Here is a 23,764-nt window from a genome sequence, read left to right as displayed (position 1 = left end):
TCCACGCACCAGCAAGTTCATAGGACCTCATGTTAGCATTAGCATGTTAGCATTGTGGCTAATGCTAACAGGCCAACATCACTCATTACATGACTAACACATATAACTCACCAGTAGGTAGCTTGGCTGTGGCTGGTTAGCATGTCACTACAGAGCTTAATGGAGAACTGATCATTTGACTGAGCTGCACAGCTAAAGCTCCGTGTGTGTGTGTGTGTGTGGGAGAGGCACTCAGGCTCATAGGTTGCCATGGCAACTTGAGATCAGGCCACCTGCGGGTCTGTGAGAGTCTGAGAAACGTCTGAATTTGGCCTCTGCGCACCCTCCGAACAAACGCTTCTCACGCCGACACTGAAACTCCTATTGCCGAAATTTCTTCACCGTGAGAGCCACAAGGCTTTGCTGTACACTCTGATCACTTTCTTTTTTCGCTGGGCTGAAAAATGCGGATTTTAGAGCGAGTTAAAAAACGGCTGGTTTCTGTCTCTCCCATTTTTCATTTGTATTGGACCTTATGGGCGAGGTCAGAGGCACTCTCCTCGCTCAGAGGCTCACAACTCAAAAACCGTAAGTCCTGTCGCTTAGCCAGGCACATCGTGAGAATCAGCACAAGCGGCACTACAACCTTGGAAAGTTTCGCGCACGTAGAGCGAAATTTGTGCTTTGGAGGAGCGTGGAAAGACAAAAGTTTCACACAATTTTCAGTGCTTCTCTCCACTCTGGCAGTTAATCCCCTCCACTCTAGCGCGAACATTCCGTGCAATACACACCCATTATAAACTCACAATTTCTCCCAAAACGCTCACGGTCATTGAACTGCGACTGCTCGAAAACTATACGACCTATCAAAACGAGACTTAATACACCCATACACGAGACTTGTGTCTACGTTTTAAAATTGGAACGGCGTCTCTAGGTAAAAGTATGCCCGAGCAGTAACCCTTTGAAAAAGGGGGAGATTTTTTCACTTTTTTCGCCTCTCCCCATTCATTTCTTATGGGATTTTTTCGTGCGTTTTTCGCGTCTTACGACGCGAAAAACGCGTATTCTGTAGAGAAAAATAATAGCACACCGATCCCGATCGAGACGCACGTTTTGATATATCATTCGCCTGGGTGCTCGCTATCGTTTCAGACTAGTAGCGAATCAAAAAAAGTACGGATGATGAATAATAACTAGACAAATTCCCCTCGGCGGGAAATTTGGAGAGTGATACAGTGCGCAAACGCCGGGCCGTGTTGCTGACAGAGGTCAGTGTCCAGTACTAAAAACACAACGCAAAGCTAACATTAGCATATCAAAAAACACATTGAGAAGGTCTCAAACATCATTATAATGCCTTACCAATCATTTTAGCCAAGGTTAGCATGTTAGCATTAGCATGCTAAAATTAGCATGTCAAATATCACATTAAAAACCTCTGAACCCCCATTAGAATGCGATGAACATTCATTTTAACGTATGTTAGCATATTAGCATTAGCATGCTAACATTAGCATGTTAGCACGCCAAACCGACACCAACAGGTATACCTCCAGGCACCAACAAGTTCATAGGACCTCATGTTAGCATTAGCATGTTAGCATTGTGGCTAACGCTAACAGGCCAACATCACTCATTACATCACTAACACATACAACTCACCAGTAGGTAGCTTGGCTGTGGCTGGTTAGCATGTCACTACAGAGCTTAATGGAGAACTGATCATTTGACTGAGCTGCACAGCTGCAGCTAAAGCTACATATGTGTGTGTGTGGGAGAGGCAATCAGGCTCAGAGGTTGCCATGGAAACTTGAGGTGGCCTGATCCATGATGTCACCCACTCAGACACAGGTGCGGACACACATGCATTTGATTGGAGTCAATGAGGAGCAGACACAGAAATGTCTGAATTTCGCCTCTGCGCACCCCTCGAACAAACGCTTCTCACACGAAGACCGAAAGTCCTATTGCCAAAATTTTTTCACCGTCAGAGCCACAAGGCTTTGCTGTACACGCTGATCACTTTGTTTTTTCGCTGGGGTCAAAATTGCGGATTTTACAGCGAGTTAAAAACATGGTTGGTTTCTGTTTCTCCTGTTTTTGATTTGTATTGGACCTTATGGGCGAGGTCAGAGGTACTCTCCTCGCTCAGAGGATCATAACTCAAAAACCGTAAGTCCTATCGCTTAGCCAGGCACATCGTGAGAATCAGCACAAGCGGCACTACAACTCTGGAAATTTTGACGCACGTAGAGCGAAATTTGTGCTTTGGAGGAGCGTTGAAAGACGAAAGTTTCAGGCAATTTTCAGAGCTTCTCTCCACTCTGGCAGTTAAACCCCTCCACTCTAACACAACATTCCGTGCAATACACACTCATTATAAAGTCACAATTTTTCCCAAAAACGGTCACGGTCATTGAACGGCGACTGATCAAAAACTACATGACCTATCAAAACGAGATTTAAGACACCAATAGACGAGATTTGTGTCTACGTTTTAAAGTTGGAATGGCGTCTCTAGGTGAAAGTATGCCGGAGCAGTAGCCCTTTGAAAAAGGGGGAGATTTTTTTGCATTTTTCGGCTCGTCCCATTCATTTCTTATGGGAAACGCATGAGACGAGCCTGAGAAACGTCTGAATTTGGCCTCTGCGCACCCCTCGAACAAACGCTTCTCACACGAAGACCGAAAGTCCTATTGCCAAAATTTTTTCACCATCAGAGCCACAAGGCTTTGCTGTACACGCTGATCACTTTCTTTTTCCGCTGGGCTCAAAAAAGCGGATTTTACAGCGAGTTAAAAAACGGTCGGTTTCTGTCTCTCCGGTTTTTGATTTGTATTGGACCTTATGGGCGAGGTCAGAGGCGCTCTCCTCGCTCAGAGGCTGAGAACTCAAAAACCGTGAGTTCTATCGTTTAGCCAGGCACATTGTGAGAATCAGCGCAAGCGGCACTACAACCCTGGAAATTTTCACGCGCATAGAGCGAAATTTGTGCCTTGGAGGAGCGTGGAAAGACGAAAGTTTCAGACACTTTTCAGAGCGTCTCTCCACTCTGGCAGTTAATCCCCTCCACTCTAGCGCGAACATTCCGCGCAATACACACCCATTGAAAATCCAGCGGTTGCCGTGGGGACGACGTTTTGCGTTTTTCGCGTCTTACGACGCGAAAAACGCGTATTCTGTAGAGAAAAATAATAGCACACCGAGTCCGATCGAGCCGCACGTTTTGATATATAATTCGCCTGGGTGCTCGCTATCGTTTTTGACTAGTAGCGAATCAAAAAAAGTACGGAAGATGAAAAATAACTAGACAAATTCCCCTCGGCGGGAAATTTGGAGAGTGATACAGTGCGCAAACGCCGGGCCGTGTGCCAAACGCCGGGCCGTGCGCGTGCCTATCAGCGACAATGCTAAGCTGACATTAGCATGTCAAAAAACACATTTAGAAGGTCTCAAACACCCTTAGAATGCCTTTACCAATCATTTTAACGTATGTTAGCATGTTAGCATTAGCATGCTAACATTAGCATGTTAGCACAACAACCCGACATCACTAGTCAAACCTCCAGGCACCAACAAGTTCATAGGACCTCATGTTAGCATTAGCATGTTAGCATTGTGGCTAATGCTAACAGGCCAACATCACTCATTACATCACTAACCCATACAACTCACCAGTAGGTAGCTTGGCTGTGGCTGGTTAGCATGTCACTATAGAGCTTAATGGAGAACTGATCATTTGACTGAGCTGCACAGCTAAAGCTCCATGTGTGTGTGTGTGTGTGGGAGAGGCACTCAGGCTCATAGGTTGCCATGGCAACTTGAGATCAGGCCACCTGCGGGTCTGTGAGACTCTGAGAAACGTCTGAATTTGGCCTCCGCGCACCCTCCGAACAAATGCTTCTCACGCCGACACCGAAACTCCTATTGCCGAAATTTCTTCACCGTGAGAGCCACAAGGCTTTGCTCTACAAGCTGATCACTTTCTTTTTTCGCTGGGCTCAAAAATGCGGATTTTACAGCGAGTTAAAAAACAGCTGGTTTCTGTCTCTCCCGTTTTTCATTTGTATTGGACCTTATGGGCGAGGTCAGAGGCGCTCTCGTCGCTCAGAGGCTCACAACTCAAAAACCGTAAGTCCTATCACTTAGCCAGGCACATCGTGAGAATCAGCGCAAGCGGCACTACAACCTTGGAAAGTTTCGCGCACGTAGAGCGAAATTTGTGCTTTGGAGGAGCGTGGAAAGACAAAAGTTTCACACAATTTTCAGAGCTTCTCTCCACTCTGGCAGTTAATCCCCTCCACTCTAGCGCGAACATTCCGTGCAATACACACCCATTATAAACTCACAATTTCTCCCAAAACGCTCACGGTCATTGAACGGCGACTGCTCGAAAACTATACGACCTATCAAAAAGAGAATTACTACACCCATACACGAGACCTGTGTCTACGTTTTAAAGTTGGAACGGCGTCTCTAGGTAAAAGTATGCCCGAGCAGTAACCCTTTGAAAAAGGGGGAAATTTTTTCGCATTTTTCGGCTCGTCCCATTCATTTCTTATGGGATTTTTTCGTGCGTTTTTCGCGTCTTACGACGCGAAAAACGCGTATTCTGTAGAGAAAAATAATAGCACACCGATCCCGATCAAGACGCACGTTTTGATATATCATTCGCCTAGGTGCTGCCAAAACTGTAGGACTAGTAGCGAATCAAAAAAAGTACGGATGAAGAATAATAATAAAAAGAAGAAGAAACACGCAGAAGAACAATAGTGGTTCAGTGCTTTGCACTGAACACAGCAGGGGCTTCGCCCCTGCTGTGTTCAGGGCAAAAGCACTGTATCACTAACTAGACAAATTCCCCTCGGCGGGAAATTTGGAGAGTGATACAGTGCGCAAACGCCGGCCCGTGTGCCAAACGCCGGGCCGTGTGGCAAACGCCGGGCCGTAGCATGTCAAAAAACACATTGAAAAGGTCTGAAACACCCTTAGAATGCCTTTACCAATCATTTTAACATATGTTAGCATGTTAGCATTAGCATGCTAAATTAGCATGTCAAATAACACATTAAAAACCTCTGAACCATCATTAGAACGCCTTCAAGATTCATTTTAGCCTAAGTTAGCATATTAGCATTAGCATGCTAACATTAGCATGTTAGCACACCAAACCGACATCACTAGTCAAACCTCCAGGCACCACCAAGTTCATAGGACCTCATGTTAGCATTAGCATGTTAGCATTGTGGCTAATGCTAACAGCCCAACATCACTCATTACATCACTAACATATACAACTCACCAGTAGATAGCTTGGCTGTGGCTGGTTAGCATGTCACTACAGAGCTTAATGGAGAACTGGTCATTTGACTGAGCTGAACTGCAGCTGAAGCTACATATGTGTGTGTATGTGGGAGAGGAGTGCTCAGAGAAGTACTGAGGCTCAGAGGTTGCCACAGCAACTTGAGGTGGCCTGATCAATGATGTCATCCACTCAGACACAGGTGCGGACACACATGCATTTGATTGGAGTCAATGAGGAGCAGACACAGAAATGTCTGAATTTGGCCTCTGCGCACCCCTCGAACAAACGCTTCTCACACGAAGACCGAAAGTCCTATTGCCAAAATTTTTTCACCGTCAGAGCCACAAGGCTTTGCTGTACATGCTGATCACTTTGTTTTTTCGCTGGGGTCAAAATTGCGGATTTTACAGTGAGTTAAAAACATGGTTGGTTTCTGTTTCTCCTGTTTTTGATTTGTATTGGACCTTATGGGCGAGGTCAGAGGTACTCTCCTCGCTCAGAGGATCATAACTCAAAAACCGTAAGTCCTATCGCTTAGCCAGGCACATCGTGAGAATCAGCACAAGTGGCACTACAACTCTGGAAATTTTGACGCACGTAGAGCAAAATTTGTGCTTTGTAGGAGCGTTGAAAGACGGAAGTTTCAGGCAATTTTAAGAGCTTCTCTCCACTCTGGCAGTTAAACCCCTCCACTCTAACACAACATTCCGTGCAATACACACTCATTATAAAGTCACAATTTTTCCCAAAAACGGTCACGGTCATTGAACGGCGACTGATCAAAAACTACATGACCTATCAAAACGAGATTTAAGACACCAATAGACAAGATTTGTGTCTACGTTTTAAAGTTGGAATGGCGTCTCTAGGTGAAAGTATGCCGGAGCAGTAGCCCTTTGAAAAAGGGGGAGATTTTTTTGCATTTTTCGGCTCGTCCCATTCATTTCTTATGGGAAACGCATGAGACGAGCCTGAGAAACGTCTGAATTTGGCCTCTGCGTACCCCTCGAACAAACGCTTCTCACGCCTACACCGAAACTCCTATTGCCAAAATTTTTTCACCGTGAGAGCCACAAGGCTTTGCTCTACAAGATGATCACTTTCTTTTTCCGCTGGGCTCAAAAAAGCCGATTTTACAGCGAGTTAAAAAAAGGTCGGTTTCCGTCTCTGCTGTTTTTGATTTGTATTGGACCTTATGGGCGAGGTCAGAGGCGCTCTCCTCGCTCAGAGGCTGAGAACTCAAAAACCGTGAGTTCTATCGTTTAGCCAGGCACATTGTGAGAATCAGCGCAAGCGGCACTACAACCCTGGAAATTTTCACGCGCGTAGAGCGAAATTTGTGCCTTGGAGGAGCGTGGAAAGACGAAAGTTTCAGACAATTTTCAGAGCGTCTCTCCACTCTGGCAGTTAATCCCCTCCACTCTAGCGCGAACATTCCGCGCAATACACACCCATTGAAAATCCAGCGGTTGCCGTGGGGACGACGTTTTGCGTTTTTCGCGTCTTACGACGCGAAAAACGCGTATTCTGTAGAGAAAAATAATAGCAGACCGAGTCCGATCGAGCCGCACGTTTTGATATATAATTCGCCTGGGTGCTCGCTATCGTTTTTGACTAGTAGCGAACCGAAAAAAGTACGGAAGAGGAATAATATTAAAAAAAATAATAAGAAGAAGAAGAAGAAGCGCACAGAAGAACAATAGTGTTCAGTGCTTCGCACTGAACACAGCAGGGGCTTCGCCCCTGCTGTGTTCAGTGCTCAGCACTGTATCACTAATAATAATAAGAAGAAGAAGAAACGCGCAGAAGAACAATAGTGTTCAGTGCTCAGCACTGTATCACTAACTAGACAAATTCCCCTCGGCGGGAAATTTGGAGAGTGATACAGTGCGCAAACGCCGGGCCGTGTGCCAAACGCCGGGCCGTGCGCGTGCCTATCAGCGACAATGCTAAGCTGACATTAGCATGTCAAAAAACACATTGAAAAGGTCTCAAACACCATTAGAATGTCTTACCAATCATTTCAACCTATGTTAGCATTTTAGCATTAGCATGCTAACATTAGCATGTCAAATATCACATTAAAAACCTCTGAACCCCCATTAGGACGCAATGAACATTCATTTTAACGTATGTTAGCATATTAGCATTAGCATGCTATCATTAGCATGTCAAATAACACATTAAAAACCTCTGAACCATGATTAGGAGGCAATGAACATTCATTTTAACGTATGTTAGCATGTTAGCATTAGCATGCTAACATTAGCATGTTAGCACACCAACCTGACATCAACAGGTATACCTCCAGGCACCAACAAGTTCATAGGACCTCATGTTAGCATTAGCATGTTAGCATTGTGGCTAATGCTAACAGGCCAACATCACTCATTACATCACTAACACATACAACTCACCAGTAGGTAGCTTGGCTGTGGCTGGTTAGCATGTCACTATAGAGCTTAATGGACAATTGATCATTTGACTGAGCTGCACAGCTGCAGCTAAAGCCACATATGTGTGTGTGTGTGGGAGAGGCACTCAGGCTCAGAGGTTGCCACGGCAACTTGAGATCAGGCCACCTGCGGGTCTGCGAGAGTCTGAGAAACGTCTGAATTTGGCCTCTGCGCACCCTCCGAACAAACGCTTCTCACGCCGACACCGTAACTCCTATTGCCGAAATTTCTTCACCGTGAGAGCCACAAGGCTTTGCTCTACAAGCTGATCACTTTCTTTTTCCACTGGGCTCAAAGATACGGATTTTAGAGCGAGTTAAAAAATGGCTGGTTTCTGTCTCTCCTGTTTTTCATTTGTATTGGACCTTATGGCCGAGGTCAGAGGCACTCTCCTCGCTCAGAGGCTGAGAACTCAAAAACCGTAAGTCCTATCGCTTAGCCAGGCACATCGTGAGAATCAGCGCAAGCGGCACTACAACTCTGGAAATTTTCATACTCGTAGAGCGAAATTTGTGCTTTGGAGGAGCGTGGAAAGACAAAAGTTTCACACAATTTTCAGAGCTTCTCTCCACTCCAGCAGTTAATCCCCTCCACTCTAGCGCGAACATTCCGTGCAATACACACCCATTATAAACTCAGAATTTCTCCCAAAACGCTCACGGTCATTGAACAGCGACTGCTCGAAAACTACACCACCTATCAATACGAGACTTAATACACCTATAGACGAGACTTGTTTTTACGTTTTAAAATTGGAACGGCGTCTCTAGGTGAAAGCATGCCCGAGCAGTAGCCCCTTGAAAACGGGGGAGATTTTTTCGCGTTTTTCGCCGTCTCCCATTTACTTTGAATGGGATTTTTTCGTGCGTTTTTCGCGTCTTACGACGCGAAAAACGCGTATTCTATAGAGAAAAATAATAGCACACCATTCCCGATCGAGCCGCACGTTTTGATATATAATTTGCCTGGGTGCTCCCTATCGTTTTTGACTAGTAGCGCGGCGAAAAAATACGGAAGATGAATAATAACTAGACAATTTCCCCCTGGGAAATTTTGAAAGGGCCACGGGTGCCGCCGCCGGACGATGCCAACCGCTAATGCTAAGCTGACATTAGCATGTCAAATAACACGTTAAAAACATCTGAACCATAATCAGAATGCCTTGAACAATCGTTTTAGCCAAGGTTAGCATGTTAGCATTAGCATGCTAGGCTAACATTAGCATGTCAAATAACACATTAAAAACCTCTGAACCATCATTAGAACGCCTTCAAGAATCATTTTAGCCAAGGTTAGCATGTTAGCATTAGCATGCTAATATTAGCATGTCGAATAACACATTAAAAACCTCTGAACCACCATCAGAACACAATGAACATTCATTTTAGCCAAGGTTAGCATTTTAGCTTTAGCATGTTAGCATTGTGGCTAATGCTAACAGGGCAACATCATTCAATACCTCACTAACATTTACAACTCACCGGTAATAGGCTAGGCTGTGGCTCATTGTCAAGCCACTGCATAGCTGCAGCTAAAGCTACATATGTGTGTGTGTGTGGGAGAGGGGTGCTCAGAGAAGTACTGAGGCTCAGTGGTTGCCATTGTAACTTGAGGTGGCCTGATCAATGATGTCACCCACTCAGACACAGGTGCAGACACACATGCATTGCATTGGAGTCAAAGAGGAGCAGACAGAAACGTCTGAATTTGGCCTCCGCGCACCCCTCGAACAAACGCTTCTCACGCCAACACCGAAACTCCTATTGCCGAGATTTTTTCACCGTGAGAGCCACAAGGCTTTGCTCTACAAGCTGATCACTTTCTTTTTACGCTGGGCTTAAAACTGCGGATTTTACAGCGAGTTAAAAACACGCTTGGTTTCTGTTTCTCCAGTTTTTGATTTGTATTGGACCTTATGGGCGAGGTCAGAGGCGCTCTCCTCGCTCAGAGGCTGAGAACTCAAAAACCGTAATTCCTATCGCTTAGCCAGGCACATCGTGAGAATCAGCGCAAGCGGCACTACAACTCTGGAAATTTTCACGCGCCTAGAGCGAAATTTGTGCCTTGGAGGAGCGTGGAAACCCGAACTTTTCACACCATTTTCAGTGGTTCTCTCCACTCTGGCAGTTAATCCCCTCCACTCTAGCGCGAACATTCCGTGCAATACACACCCATTATAAACTCAAAATTTCTCCCAAAACGCTCACGGTCATCAAACGGCGACTGCTCAAAAACTATACGACCTATCGAAACGAGAATTACAACATCAATAGACGAGACTTGTGTCTACGTTTTAACGTTGGAACGGCGTCTCTAGGCGAACGTATGCCGGAGCAGTAGCCCGTTGAAAAAGGTGAAGATTTTTTCGCATTTTTCGGCTCGTCCCATTCATTTCTTATGGAATGAATGGGACGCGAAAAACTGCGATAAATTTACGATACGTACAAGCACAGCGATCCCGATCGAGACGCACGTTTTGATATATCATTCGCCCCGGTGCTCCCAAAACTCTAGGACTAGTAGCGAATTAAAATTTGACACGGAAGAGGAAGAATAATAATAATAAGAAAAAACCCGCAGAATAACAATAGGGCTCGGGGCTTCGCCCCGAGCCCTATTGCCCTACAGCTATTTCATAGCTGTAGGGGCAATAGGGCTCGGGCGAATGCCCCGTGGCCCTAACTAGACAAATTCCCCTCGGCGGGAAATTTGGAGAGTGATACAGTGCGCAAACGCCGGCCCGTGTGCCAAACGCCGGGCCGTGTGCCAAACGCTGTGCCGTGCGCATGCCTAGTGCCATCATATTAGCACAGCAACCCGATATCACAAGTCAAACCCGTTCATAGGACCCCATTTCAGCATCGGCGACAATACTAAGCTGACATTAGCATGTCAAAAAACACATTGAAAAGGTCTGAAACACCCTTAGAATGCCTTTACCAATCATTTTAACATATGTTAGCATGTTAGCATTAGCATGCTAAATTAGCATGTCAAATAACACATTAAAAACCTCTGAACCATCATTAGAATGCCTTCAAGATTCATTTTAACGTATGTTAGCATATTAGCATTAGCATGCTAACATTAGCATGTTAGCACACCAACCCGACATCAACAGGTATACCTCCAGGCACCAACAAATTCATAGGACCTCATGTTAGCATTAGCATGTTAGCATTGTGGCTAATGCTAACAGGCCAACATCACTCATTACATTACTAACATATACAAGTCACCAGTGAGTAGCTTGGCTGTGGCTGGTTAGCATGTCACTACAGAGCTTAATGGAGAACTGATCATTTGACTGAGCTGCACAGCTGCAGCTAAAGCTCCATATGTGTGTGTGTGTGGGAGAGGTAATTAGGCTCAGAGGTTGCCACGGCAACTTGAGATCAGGCCACCTGCGGGTCTGCGAGAGTCTGAGAAACGTCTGAGAAACGTCTGAATTTGGCCTCTGCGCACCCTCCGAACAAACGCTTCTCACGCCGACACCGAAACTCCTATTGCCAAAATTTCTTCACCGTGAGAGCCACAAGGCTTTGCTCTACAAGCTGATCACTTTCTTTTTCCGCTGGGCTGAAAAATGCGGATTTTACAGCGAGTTAAAAAACAGCTGGTTTCTGTCTCTCCCATTTTTCATTTGTATTGGACCTTATGGGCGAGGTCAGAGGCGCTCTCCTCGCTCAGAGGCTCACAACTCAAAAACCGTAAGTCCTGTCGCTTAGCCAGGCACATCGTGAGAATCAGCGCAAGCGGCACTACAACCTTGGAAAGTTTCGCGCACGTAGAGCGAAATTTGTGCTTTGGAGGAGCGTGGAAAGACAAAAGTTTCACACAATTTTCACAGCTTCTCTCCACTCTGGCAGTTAATCCCCTCCACTCTAGCGCGAACATTCCGTGCAATACACACCCATTATAAACTCAGAATTTCTCCCAAAACGCTCACGGTCATTGAACTGCGACTGCTCGAAAACTATACGACCTATCAAAACGAGAATTAATACACCCATACACGAGACCTGTGTCTACGTTTTAAAATTGGAACGGCGTCTCTAGGTCAAAGTATGTTGGAGCAGTAGTCCTTTGAAAAAGGGGGAGATTTTTTCGCATTTTTCGTCTCGTCCCATTCATTTCTTATGGGATTTTTTCGTGCGTTTTTCGCGTCTTACGACGCGAAAAACGCGTATTCTGTAGAGAAAAATAATAGCACACCGATCCCGATCGAGACGCACGTTTTGATATATCATTCGCCTGGGTGCTCGCTATCGTTTCAGACTAGTAGCGAATCAAAAAAAGTACGGATGATGAATAATAATAAGTTTAAGAAGAAGAAGAAGAAACACGCAGAAGAACAATAGTGGTTCAGTGCTTTGCACTGAACACAGCAGGGGCTTCGCCCCTGCTGTGTTCAGGGCAAAAGCACTGTATCACTAATAACTAGACAAATTCCCCTCGGCGGGAAATTTGGAGAGTGATACAGTGCGCAAACGCCGGGCCGTGTTGCTGACAGAGGTCAGTGTCCAGTACTAAAAACACAACGCAAAGCTAACATTAGCATATCAAAAAACACATTGAGAAGGTCTCAAACATCATTATAATGCCTTACCAATCATTTTAGCCAAGGTTAGCATGTTAGCATTAGCATGCTAAAATTAGCATGTCAAATATCACATTAAAAACCTCTGAACCCCCATTAGAATGCGATGAACATTCATTTTAACGTATGTTAGCATATTAGCATTAGCATGCTAACATTAGCATGTTAGCACGCCAAACCGACATCAACAGGTATACCTCCAGGCACCAACAAGTTCATAGGACCTCATGTTAGCATTAGCATGTTAGCATTGTGGCTAATGCTAAGAGCCCAACATCACTCATTACATCACTAACATATACAACTCACCAGTAGGTAACTTGGCTGTGGCTGGTTAGCATGTCGCTACAGAGCTTAATGGAGAACTGATCATTTGACTGAGCTGCACAGCTGCAGCTAAAGCTACATATGTGTGTGTGTGTGGGAGAGGCAATCAGGCTCAGAGGTTGCCATGGAAACTTGAGGTGGCCTGATCCATGATGTCACCCACTCAGACACAGGTGCGGACACACATGCATTTGATTAGAGTCAATGAGGAGCAGACACAGAAATGTCTGAATTTGGCCTCTGCGCACCCCTCGAACAAACGCTTCTCACACGAAGACCGAAAGTCCTATTGCCAAAATTTTTTCACCGTCAGAGCCACAAGGCTTTGCTGTACACGCTGATCACTTTGTTTTTTCGCTGGGGTCAAAATTGCGGATTTTACAGCGAGTTAAAAACATGGTTGGTTTCTGTTTCTCCTGTTTTTGATTTGTATTGGACCTTATGGGCGAGGTCAGAGGTACTCTCCTCGCTCAGAGGATCATAACTCAAAAACCGCAAGTCCTATCGCTTAGCCAGGCACATCGTGAGCATCAGCACAAGCGGCACTACAACTCTGGAAATTTTGACGCACGTAGAGCGAAATTTCTGCTTTGGAGGAGCGTTGAAAGACGAAAGTTTCAGGCAATTTTCAGAGCTTCTCTCCACTCTGGCAGTTAAACCCCTCCACTCTAACACAACATTCCGTGCAATACACACTCATTATAAAGTCACAATTTTTCCCAAAAACGGTCACGGTCATTGAACGGCGACTGATCAAAAACTACATGACCTATCAAAACGAGATTTAAGACACGAATAGACGAGATTTGTGTCTACATTTTAAAGTTGGAATGGCGTCTCTAGGTGAAAGTATGCCGGAGCAGTAGCCCTTTGAAAAAGGGGGAGATTTTTTTGCATTTTTCGGCTCGTCCCATTCATTTCTTATGGGAAACGCATGAGACGAGCCTGAGAAACGTCTGAATTTGGCCTCTGCGTACCCCTCGAACAAACGCTTCTCACGCCTACACCGAAACTCCTATTGCCAAAATTTTTTCACCGTGAGAGCCACAAGGCTTTGCTCTACAAGATGATCACTTTCTTTTTCCGCTGGGCTCAAAAAAGCGGATTTTACAGCGAGTTAAAAAACGGTCGGTTTCTGTCTCTCCGGTTTTTGATTTGTATTGGACCTTATGGGCGAGGTCAGAGGCGCTCTCCTCGCTCAGAGGCTGAGAACTCAAAAACCGTGAGTTCTATCGTTTAGCCAGGCACATTGTGAGAATCAGCGCAAGCGGCACTACAACCCTGGAAATTTTCACGCGCATAGAGCGAAATTTGTGCCTTGGAGGAGCGTGGAAAGACGAAAGTTTCAGACACTTTTCAGAGCGTCTCTCCACTCTGGCAGTTAATCCCCTCCACTCTAGCGCGAACATTCCGCGCAATACACACCCATTGAAAATCCAGCGGTTGCCGTGGGGACGACGTTTTGCGTTTTTCGCGTCTTACGACGCGAAAAACGCGTATTCTGTAGAGAAAAATAATAGCACACCGAGTCCGATCGAGCCGCACGTTTTGATATATAATTCGCCTGGGTGCTCGCTATCGTTTTTGACTAGTAGCGAATCAAAAAAAGTACGGAAGATGAAAAATAATAATAAGAAGAAGAAGAAGAAACGCGCAGAAGAACAATAGTGTTCAGTGCTTCGCACTGAACACAGCAGGGGCTTCGCCCCTGCTGTGTTCAGTGCTCAGCACTGTATCACTAAAAAGAAGTTGAAGAAGAAGAAGAAACACGCAGAAGAACAATAGTGTTCAGTGCTTCGCACTGAACACAGCAGGGGCTTCGCCCCTGCTGTGTTCAGTGCTCAGCACTGTATCACTAATAAGTTTAAGAAGAAGAAGAAGAAACACGCAGAAGAACAATAGTGGTTCAGTGCTTTGCACTGAACACAGCAGGGGCTTCGCCCCTGCTGTGTTCAGGGCAAAAGCACTGTATCACTAATAATAATAAGAAGAAGAAGAAACGCGCAGAAGAACAATAGTGTTCAGTGCTTCGCACTGTATCACTAATAATAAGAAGAAGAAGAAACGCGCAGAAGAACAATAGTGTTCAGTGCTCAGCACTGTATCACTAATAAGAAGAAGAAGAAGAAGAAACACGCAGAAGAACAATAGTGTTCAGTGCTTCGCACTGAACACAGCAGGGGCTTCGCCCCTGCTGTGTTCAGTGCTCAGCACTGTATCACTAATAACTAGACAAATTCCCCTCGGCGGGAAATTTGGAGAGTGATACAGTGCGCAAACGCCGGGCCGTGTGCCAAACGCTGGGCCGTACGCATGGCTATTAGCACGGCAGCTCGTTATCAAAGTCAAACCCGTTCATGGGACCCAATTTCAGCATCGGCGACAATGCTTAGCTGACATTAGCATGTCAGAAAACACATTGAGAAGGTCTCAAACGCCATTAGAATGCCTTTCCCCATCATTTTAACGCATGTTAGCATGTTAACATTAGCATGCTAACATTAGCATGTCAAATAACACATTAAAAACCTCTGAACCCCCATTAGAATGCCTTCAACAATCATTTTAGCCTAAGTTAGCATATTAGCATTAGCATGCTAACATTAGCATGTTAGCACACCAAACCGACATCAACAGGTATACCTCCAGGCACCAACAAGTTCATAGGACCTCATGTTAGCATTAGCATGTTAGCATTGTGGCTAACGCTAACAGGCCAACATCACTCATTACATCACTAACACATACAACTCACCAGTAGGTGGCTTGGCTGTGGCTGGTTAGCATGTCACTATAGAGCTTAATGGAGAACTGATCATTTGACTGAGCTGCACAGCTGCAGCTAAAGCTCCATATGTGTGTGTGTGGGAGAGGCACTCAGGCTCAGAGGTTACCATGGCAACTTGAGATCAGGCCACCTGCGGGTCTGCGAGAGTCTGAGAAACGTCTGAATTTTGCCTCTGCGCACCCTCCGAACAAACGCTTCTCACGCCGACACCGAAACTCCTATTGCCGAAATTTCTTCACCGTGAGAGCCACAAGGCTTTGCTGTACACTCTGATCACTTTCTTTTTTCGCTGGGCTGAAAAATGCGGATTTTAGAGCGAGTTAAAAAACGGCTGGTTTCTGTCTCTTCCGTTTTTCATTTGTATTGGACCTTATGGGCGAGGTCAGAGGCGCTCTCCTCGCTCAGAGGCTCATAACTCAAAAACCGTAAGTCCTGTCGCTTAGCCAGGCACATCGTGAGAATCAGCGCAAGTGGCACTACAACCTTGGAAATTTTGACGCACGTAGAGCGAAATTTATGCTTTGGAGGAGCGTGGAAAGACAAAAGTTTCACACAATTTTCACAGCTTCTCTCCACTCTGGCAGTTAATCCCCTCCACTCTAGCGCGAACATTCCGTGCAATACACACCCATTATAAACTCAGAATTTCTCCCAAAACGCTCACGGTCATTGAACTGCGACTGCTCGAAAACTATACGACCTATCAAAACGAGAATTACTACACCCATACACGAGACCTGTGTCTATGTTTTAAAGTTGGAACGGCGTCTCTAGGTAAAAGTATGCCCGAGCAGTAACCCTTTGAAAAAGGGGGAGATTTTTTCGCGTTTTTCGCCTTCTCCCATTTACTTTGAATGGGATTTTTTCGTGCGTTTTTCGCGTCTTACGACGCGAAAAACGCGTATTCTGTAGAGAAAAATAATAGCAGACCGAGTCCGATTGAGCCGCACGTTTTGATATATAATTCGCCTGGGTGCTCGCTATCGTTTTTGACTAGTAGCGAACCGAAAAAAGTACGGAAGAGGAAAAATAATTTTAACTAGACAAATTCCCCTCGGCGGGAAATTTGGAGAGTGATACAGTGCGCAAACGCCGGGCCGTGTTGCTGACAGAGGTCAGTGTCCAGTACTAAAAACACAACGCAAAGCTAACATTAGCATATCAAAAAACACATTGAGAAGGTCTCAAACATCATTATAATGCCTTACCAATCATTTTAGCCAAGGTTAGCATGTTAGCATTAGCATGCTAAAATTAGCATGTCAAATATCACATTAAAAACCTCTGAACCCCCATTAGAATGCGATGAACATTCATTTTAACGTATGTTAGCATATTAGCATTAGCATGCTAACATTAGCATGTTAGCACGCCAAACCGACATCAACAGGTATACCTCCAGGCACCAACAAGTTCATAGGACCTCATGTTAGCATTAGCATGTTAGCATTGTGGCTAACGCTAACAGGCCAACATCACTCATTACATCACCAACACATACAACTCACCAGTAGGTAGCTTGGCTGTGGCTGGTTAGCATGTCATTACAGAGCTTAATGGAGAACTGATCATTTGACTGAGCTGCACAGCTGCAGCTAAAGCTACATATGTGTGTGTGTGGGAGAGGCAATCAGGCTCAGAGGTTGCCATGGAAACTTGAGGTGGCCTGATCCATGATGTCACCCACTCAGACACAGGTGCGGACACACATGCATTTGATTGGAGTCAATGAGGAGCAGACACAGAAATGTCTGAATTTGGCCTCTGCGCACCCCTCGAACAAACGCTTCTCACACGAAGACCAAAAGTCCTATTGCCAAAATTTTTTCACCGTCAGAGCCACAAGGCTTTGCTGTACACGCTGATCACTTTGTTTTTTCGCTGGGGTCAAAATTGCGGATTTTACAGCGAGTTAAAAACATGGTTGGTTTCTGTTTCTCCTGTTTTTGATTTGTATTGGACCTTATGGGCGAGGTCAGAGGTACTCTCCTCGCTCAGAGGATCATAACTCAAAAACCGTAAGTCCTATCGCTTAGCCAGGCACATCGTGAGAATCAGCACAAGCGGCACTACAACTCTGGAAATTTTGACGCACGTGGAGCCAAATTTGTGCTTTGGAGGAGCGTTGAAAGACGAAAGTTTCAGGCAATTTTCAGAGCTTCTCTCCACTCTGGCAGTTAAACCCCTCCACTCTAACACAACATTCCGTGCAATACACACTCATTATAAAGTCACAATTTTTCCCAAAAACGGTCACGGTCATTGAACGGCGACTGATCAAAAACTACATGACCTATCAAAACGAGATTTAAGACACGAATAGACGAGATTTGTGTCTACGTTTTAAAGTTGGAATGGCGTCTCTAGGTGAAAGTATGCCGGAGCAGTAGCCCTTTGAAAAAGGGGGAGATTTTTTTGCATTTTTCGGCTCGTCCCATTCATTTCTTATGGGAAACGCATGAGAGGAGCCTGAGAAACGTCTGAATTTGGCCTCTGCGTACCCCTCGAACAAACGCTTCTCACGCCTACACCGAAACTCCTATTGCCAAAATTTTTTCACCGTGAGAGCCACAAGGCTTTGCTCTACAAGATGATCACTTTCTTTTTCCGCTGGGCTCAAAAAAGCGGATTTTACAGCGAGTTAAAAAACGGTCGGTTTCTGTCTCTCCGGTTTTTGATTTGTATTGGACCTTATGGGTGAGGTCAGAGGCGCTCTCCTCGCTCAGAGGCTGAGAACTCAAAAACCGTGAGTTCTATCGTTTAGCCAGGCACATTGTGAGAATCAGCGCAAGCGGCACTACAACCCTGGAAATTTTCACGCGCGTAGAGCGAAATTTGTGCCTTGGAGGAGCGTGGAAAGACGAAAGTTTCAGACACTTTTCAGAGCGTCTCTCCACTCTGGCAGTTAATCCCCTCCACTCTAGCCCGAACATTCCGCGCAATACACACCCATTGAAAATCCAGCGGTTGCCGTGGGGACGACGTTTTGCGTTTTTCGCGTCTTACGACGCGAAAAACGCGTATTCTGTAGAGAAAAATAATAGCAGACCGAGTCCGATCGAGCCGCACGTTTTGATATATAATTCGCCTGGGTGCTCGCTATCGTTTTTGACTAGTAGCGAACCGAAAAAAGTACGGAAGAGGAATAATATTAAAAAAAATAATAAGAAGAAGAAGAAGAAGCGCACAGAAGAACAATAGTGTTCAGTGCTCAGCACTGTATCACTAACTAGACAAATTCCCCTCGGCGGGAAATTTGGAGAGTGATACAGTGCGCAAACGCCGGGCCGTGCGCGTGCCTAGTGTTCAGCATCAGCGACAATGCTAAACTGACATTAGCATGTCAAATAACACATTGAAAACCTCTGAACCATGATTAGGAGGCAATGAACATTCATTTTAACGTATGTTAGCATGTTAGCATTAGCATGCTAACATTAGCATGTTAGCACACCAACCCGACATCAACAGGTATACCTCCAGGCACCAACAAGTTCATAGGACCTCATGTTAGCATTAGCATGTTAGCATTGTGGCTAATGCTAAGAGCCCAACATCACTCATTACATTACTAACACATACAACTCACCAGTAGGTAGCTTGGCTGTGGCTGGTTAGCATGTCACTACAGAGCTTAATGGAGAACTGATCATTTGACTGAGCTGCACAGCTGCAGCTAAAGCTACATATGTGTGTGTATGGGAGAGGCAATCAGGCTCAGAGGTTGCCATGGAAACTTGAGGTGGCCTGATCCATGATGTCACCCACTCAAACACAGGTGCAGACACACATGCATTTGATTGGAGTCAATGAGGAGCAGACACAGAAATGTCTGAATTTGGCCTCTGCGCACTCCTCGAACAAACGCTTCTCACACGAAGACCGAAAGTCCTATTGCCGAAATTTTTTCACCGTCAGAGCCACAAGGCTTTGCTGTATACGCTGATCACTTTGTTTTTTCGCTGGGGTCAAAATTGCGCATTTTACAGCGAGTTAAAAACATGGTTGGTTTCTGTTTCTCCTGTTTTTGATTTATATTGGACCTTATGGGCGAGGTCAGAGGTACTCTCCTCGCTCAGAGGATCATAACTCAAAAACCGTAAGTCCTATCGCTTAGCCAGGCACATCGTGAGAATCAGCGCAAGCGGCACTACAACTCTGGAAATTTTGACGCACGTAGATCGAAATTTGTGCTTTGGAGGAGCATTGAAAGACGAAAGTTTCAGGCAATTTTCAGAGCTTCTCTCCACTCTGGCAGTTAAACCCCTCCACTCTAACACAACATTCCGTGCAATACACACTCATTATAAAGTCACAATTTTTCCCAAAAACGGTCACGGTCATTGAACGGCGACTGATCAAAAACTACATGACCTATCAAAACGAGATTTAAGACACCAATAGACGAGATTTGTGTCTACGTTTTAAAGTTGGAATGGCATCTCTAGGTGAAAGTATGCCGGAGCAGTAGCCCTTTGAAAAAGGGGGAGATTTTTTTGCATTTTTCGGCTCGTCCCATTCATTTCTTATGGGAAACGCATGAGACGAGCCTGAGAAACGTCTGAATTTGGCCTCTGCGTACCCCTCGAACAAACGCTTCTCACGCCTACACCGAAACTCCTATTGCCAAAATTTTTTCACCGTGAGAGCCACAAGGCTTTGCTCTACAAGATGATCACTTTCTTTTTCCGCTGGGCTGAAAAATGCGGATTTTACAGCAAGTTAAAAACATGGTCGGTTTCTGTTTCTCCTGTTTTTGATTTGTATTGGACCTTATGGGCCAGGTTAGAGGCGCTCTCCTCGCTCGGAGGCTGAGAACTCAAAAACCGTAAGTCCTATCGCTTAGCCAGGCACATCGTGAGAATCAGCGCAAGCGGCACTACAACCCTGGAAATTTTCACGCGCGTAGAGTGAAATTTGTGCTTTGGAGGAGCGTGGAAAGCCGAAAGTTTTAGACAATTTTCAGAGCTTCTCTCCACTCTGGCAGTTAATCCTCTCCACTCTAGCACGAACATTCCGCGCAATACACACCCATTGAAAATCCAGCGGTTGCCGTGGGGACGACGTTTTGCGTTTTTCGCGTCTTACGACGCGAAAAACGCGTATTCTGTAGAGAAAAATAATAGCCATCGATTCCCGATCGAGCCGCACGTTTTGATATATAATTTGCCTGGGTGCTGCCTATCGTTTATGACTAGTAGCGAACCGAAAAAAGGTACGGATGAAGAATAATAATAAGAAGAAGAAAAAACACGCAGAAGAACAATAGTGGTTCAGTGCTTTGCACTGAACACAGCAGGGGCTTCGCCCCTGCTGTGTTCAGGGCAAAAGCACTGTATCACTAACTAGACAAATTCCCCTCGGCGGGAAATTTGGAGAGTGATACAGTGCGCAAACGCCGGGCCGTGTGCCAAACGCCGTGCCGTGCGCATGCCTAGTGCCATCATATTAGCACAGCAACCCGATATCACAAGTCAAACCCGTTCATAGGACCCCATTTCAGCATCGGCGACAATGCTAAGCTGACATTAGCATGTCAAAAAACACATTGAAAAGGTCTGAAACACCCTTAGAATGCCTTTACCAATCATTTTAACATATGTTAGCATGTTAGCATTAGCATGCTAAATTAGCATGTCAAATAACACATTAAAAACCTCTGAACCATCATTAGAATGCCTTCAACAATCATTTTAGCCTATGTTAGCATATTAGCATTAGCATGCTAACATTAGCATGTTAGCACACCAAACCGACATCAACAGGTATACCTCCAGGCACCAACAAGTTCATAGGACCTCATGTTAGCATTAGCATGTTAGCATTGTGGCTAACGCTAACAGGCCAACATCACTCATTACATCACTAACACATACAACTCACCAGTAGGTAGCTTGGCTGTGGCTGGTTAGCATGTCACTATAGAGCTTAATGGAGAACTGATCATTTGACTGAGCTGCACAGCTGCAGCTAAAGCTCCATATGTGTGTGTGTGGGAGAGGCAATTAGGCTCAGAGGTTGCCACGGCAACTTGAGATCAGGCCACCTGCGGGTCTGCGAGACTCTGAGAAACGTCTGAATTTTGCCTCTGCGCACCCTCCGAACAAACGCTTCTCACGCCGACACCGAAACTCCTATTGCCGAAATTTCTTCACCGTGAGAGCCACAAGGCTTTGCTGTACACTCTGATCACTTTCTTTTTTCGCTGGGCTGAAAAATGCGGATTTTAGAGCGAGTTAAAAAACGGCTGGTTTCTGTCTCTTCCGTTTTTCATTTGTATTGGACCTTATGGGCGAGGTCAGAGCCACTCTCCTCGCTCAGAGGCTGAGAACTCAAAAACCGTAAGTCCTGTCACTTAGCCAGGCACATCGTGAGAATCAGCGCAAGCGGCACTACAACCTTGGAAAGTTTTGCGCATGTAGAGCGAAATTTGTGCTTTGGAGGAGCGTGGAAAGACAAAAGTTTCACACAATTTTCAGTGCTTCTCTCCACTCTGGCAGTTAATCCCCTCCACTCTAGCGCGAACATTCCGTGCAATACACACCCATTATAAACTCAGAATTTCTCCCAAAACGCTCACAGTCATTGAACTGCGACTGCTCAAAAACTATACGACCTATCAAAACGAGAATTACTACACCCATAGACAAGACTTGTGTCTACGTTTTAAAGTTGGAACGGCATCTCTAGGTAAAAGTATGCCCGAGCAGTAGCCCTTTGAAAAAGGGGAAGATTTTTTCGCATTTTTCGCCGTCTCCCATTTACTTTGAATGGGATTTTTTCGTGCGTATTCTCTACGCGTATTCTGTAGAGAAAAATAATAGCCATCGATTCCCGATCAAGCCGCACGTTTTGATATATAATTCGCCTGGGTGCTCGCTATCGTTTCAGACTAGTAGCGAACCGAAAAAAGTACGGAAGATGAATAATAATATTAAGAAGAAGAAGAAACACGCAGAAGAACAATAGTGTTCAGTGCTTCGCACTGAACACAGCAGGGGCTTCGCCCCTGCTGTGTTCAGTGCTCAGCACTGTATCACTAATAATAAGAAGAAGAAGAAGAAGCGCACAGAAGAACAATAGTGTTCAGTGCTTCGCACTGAACACAGCAGGGGCTTCGCCCCTGCTGTGTTCAGTGCTCAGCACTGTATCACTAATAATATACTTTGGATATTTGGTCTCCCAGCTACATGGGAATTGATAACCTGCCTTGTAAGCCTGTTTGGGATGGATATCATTTGAGGCAAGATACTACATTAGATATGAGAGTAGTACAGGACCCTCCACTTATTACTTTTTTGTTGCTGGACATAATTTTGTCCATCTAAATCTCAATATATTTGAACACTTTTGGTTGCACATATTTTCCAGTATAAAGTTATGATGGTCAATTTAAGAATTTATCAACAGTCAGGTAAGTCATTTGAAAATCTGCAGGGAAGTCAAGTCACATCTGCACCCGTGTCATCAGTAAAAGGAACAAAAATCTAAGTGTATCTTCGTGAACTAATAATCACAGGAAAACAAAAAAATAATTTCTGCTTGAAATTACAATTAGGCATGAAGTCTCCTGTAGGTTTAATCTTGGGGTTTCTAGGCAACTTTTTAGGTTATTTAAAAAGTGATGACATCACCCAATGCGAGCTGATGAGAATGGGCATCAGGCACACAATACTCTATGTGATGCAGGACATAAGACACTTCCCCCAAGTAATTTTTTAAGTTTTTAGGAAGTCCCCCATACAATCATGGTGTTGGTCAAGAGGAAATTTTGTTCTGGTGGTGGGACACAGGTCAGGGATCACCATGATCATTATAGTTCATCCTCTGGGGATGATAAATATCCATACCAAAGCTCATGGCAATCTGGCGAGTAGTTTATCTTACTCTGGACAAAGTGTTGGTTGTAGGTCATTTGATGCTGATGATGAAAAAAAAAAAAAATGCTGCAGTTCCGGACAGTTGATGTGAATCAATGACAGGAACTAGGACAGTGATGTATCCTGACAATTTTATGTGAATAAACCAAGATGATGTGCCTTAAGACACTGCCACTGTGTGCGTTTAGCAGGAATTTGGACTGAGTTCAGCCCTGCGACAAACAATGAAGGGGGCTGCATTGGTGCGGCCTTCTATCCCAGGGCTTTCAGTCTCTTACCTACTGCCATTTCCTTGTCATCTGCTGTTACACCTTAAGTAAGAGTTACTGGATAACAGGGGAGTCCATGTGGGAGTGCAACTCATAAGATAACATGGGATTGTTGTTGCCATGGTGAGTGTGGCCTAGGGACTTGAAACATGCATTG

At 45.1% G+C, this 23,764-nt stretch overlaps 1 protein-coding gene across 1 annotated transcript in view; it reads right to left on the bottom strand.

The window, feature by feature from the left end:
• The window catches only part of tmem178bb (transmembrane protein 178Bb), a 209,913-nt gene that overhangs the window by 62,995 nt on the left and 123,154 nt on the right, over positions 1-23,764 (bottom strand). The window lies entirely within an intron of this gene.

The sequence above is a fragment of the Chaetodon trifascialis genome, chromosome 22, assembly GCF_039877785.1.
Source record: "Chaetodon trifascialis isolate fChaTrf1 chromosome 22, fChaTrf1.hap1, whole genome shotgun sequence".
NCBI lineage: Eukaryota > Metazoa > Chordata > Actinopteri > Chaetodontiformes > Chaetodontidae > Chaetodon > Chaetodon trifascialis.
Note: the sequence above shows the minus strand (reverse complement) of the source record. Positions and strands in the feature narration are given on the sequence as shown.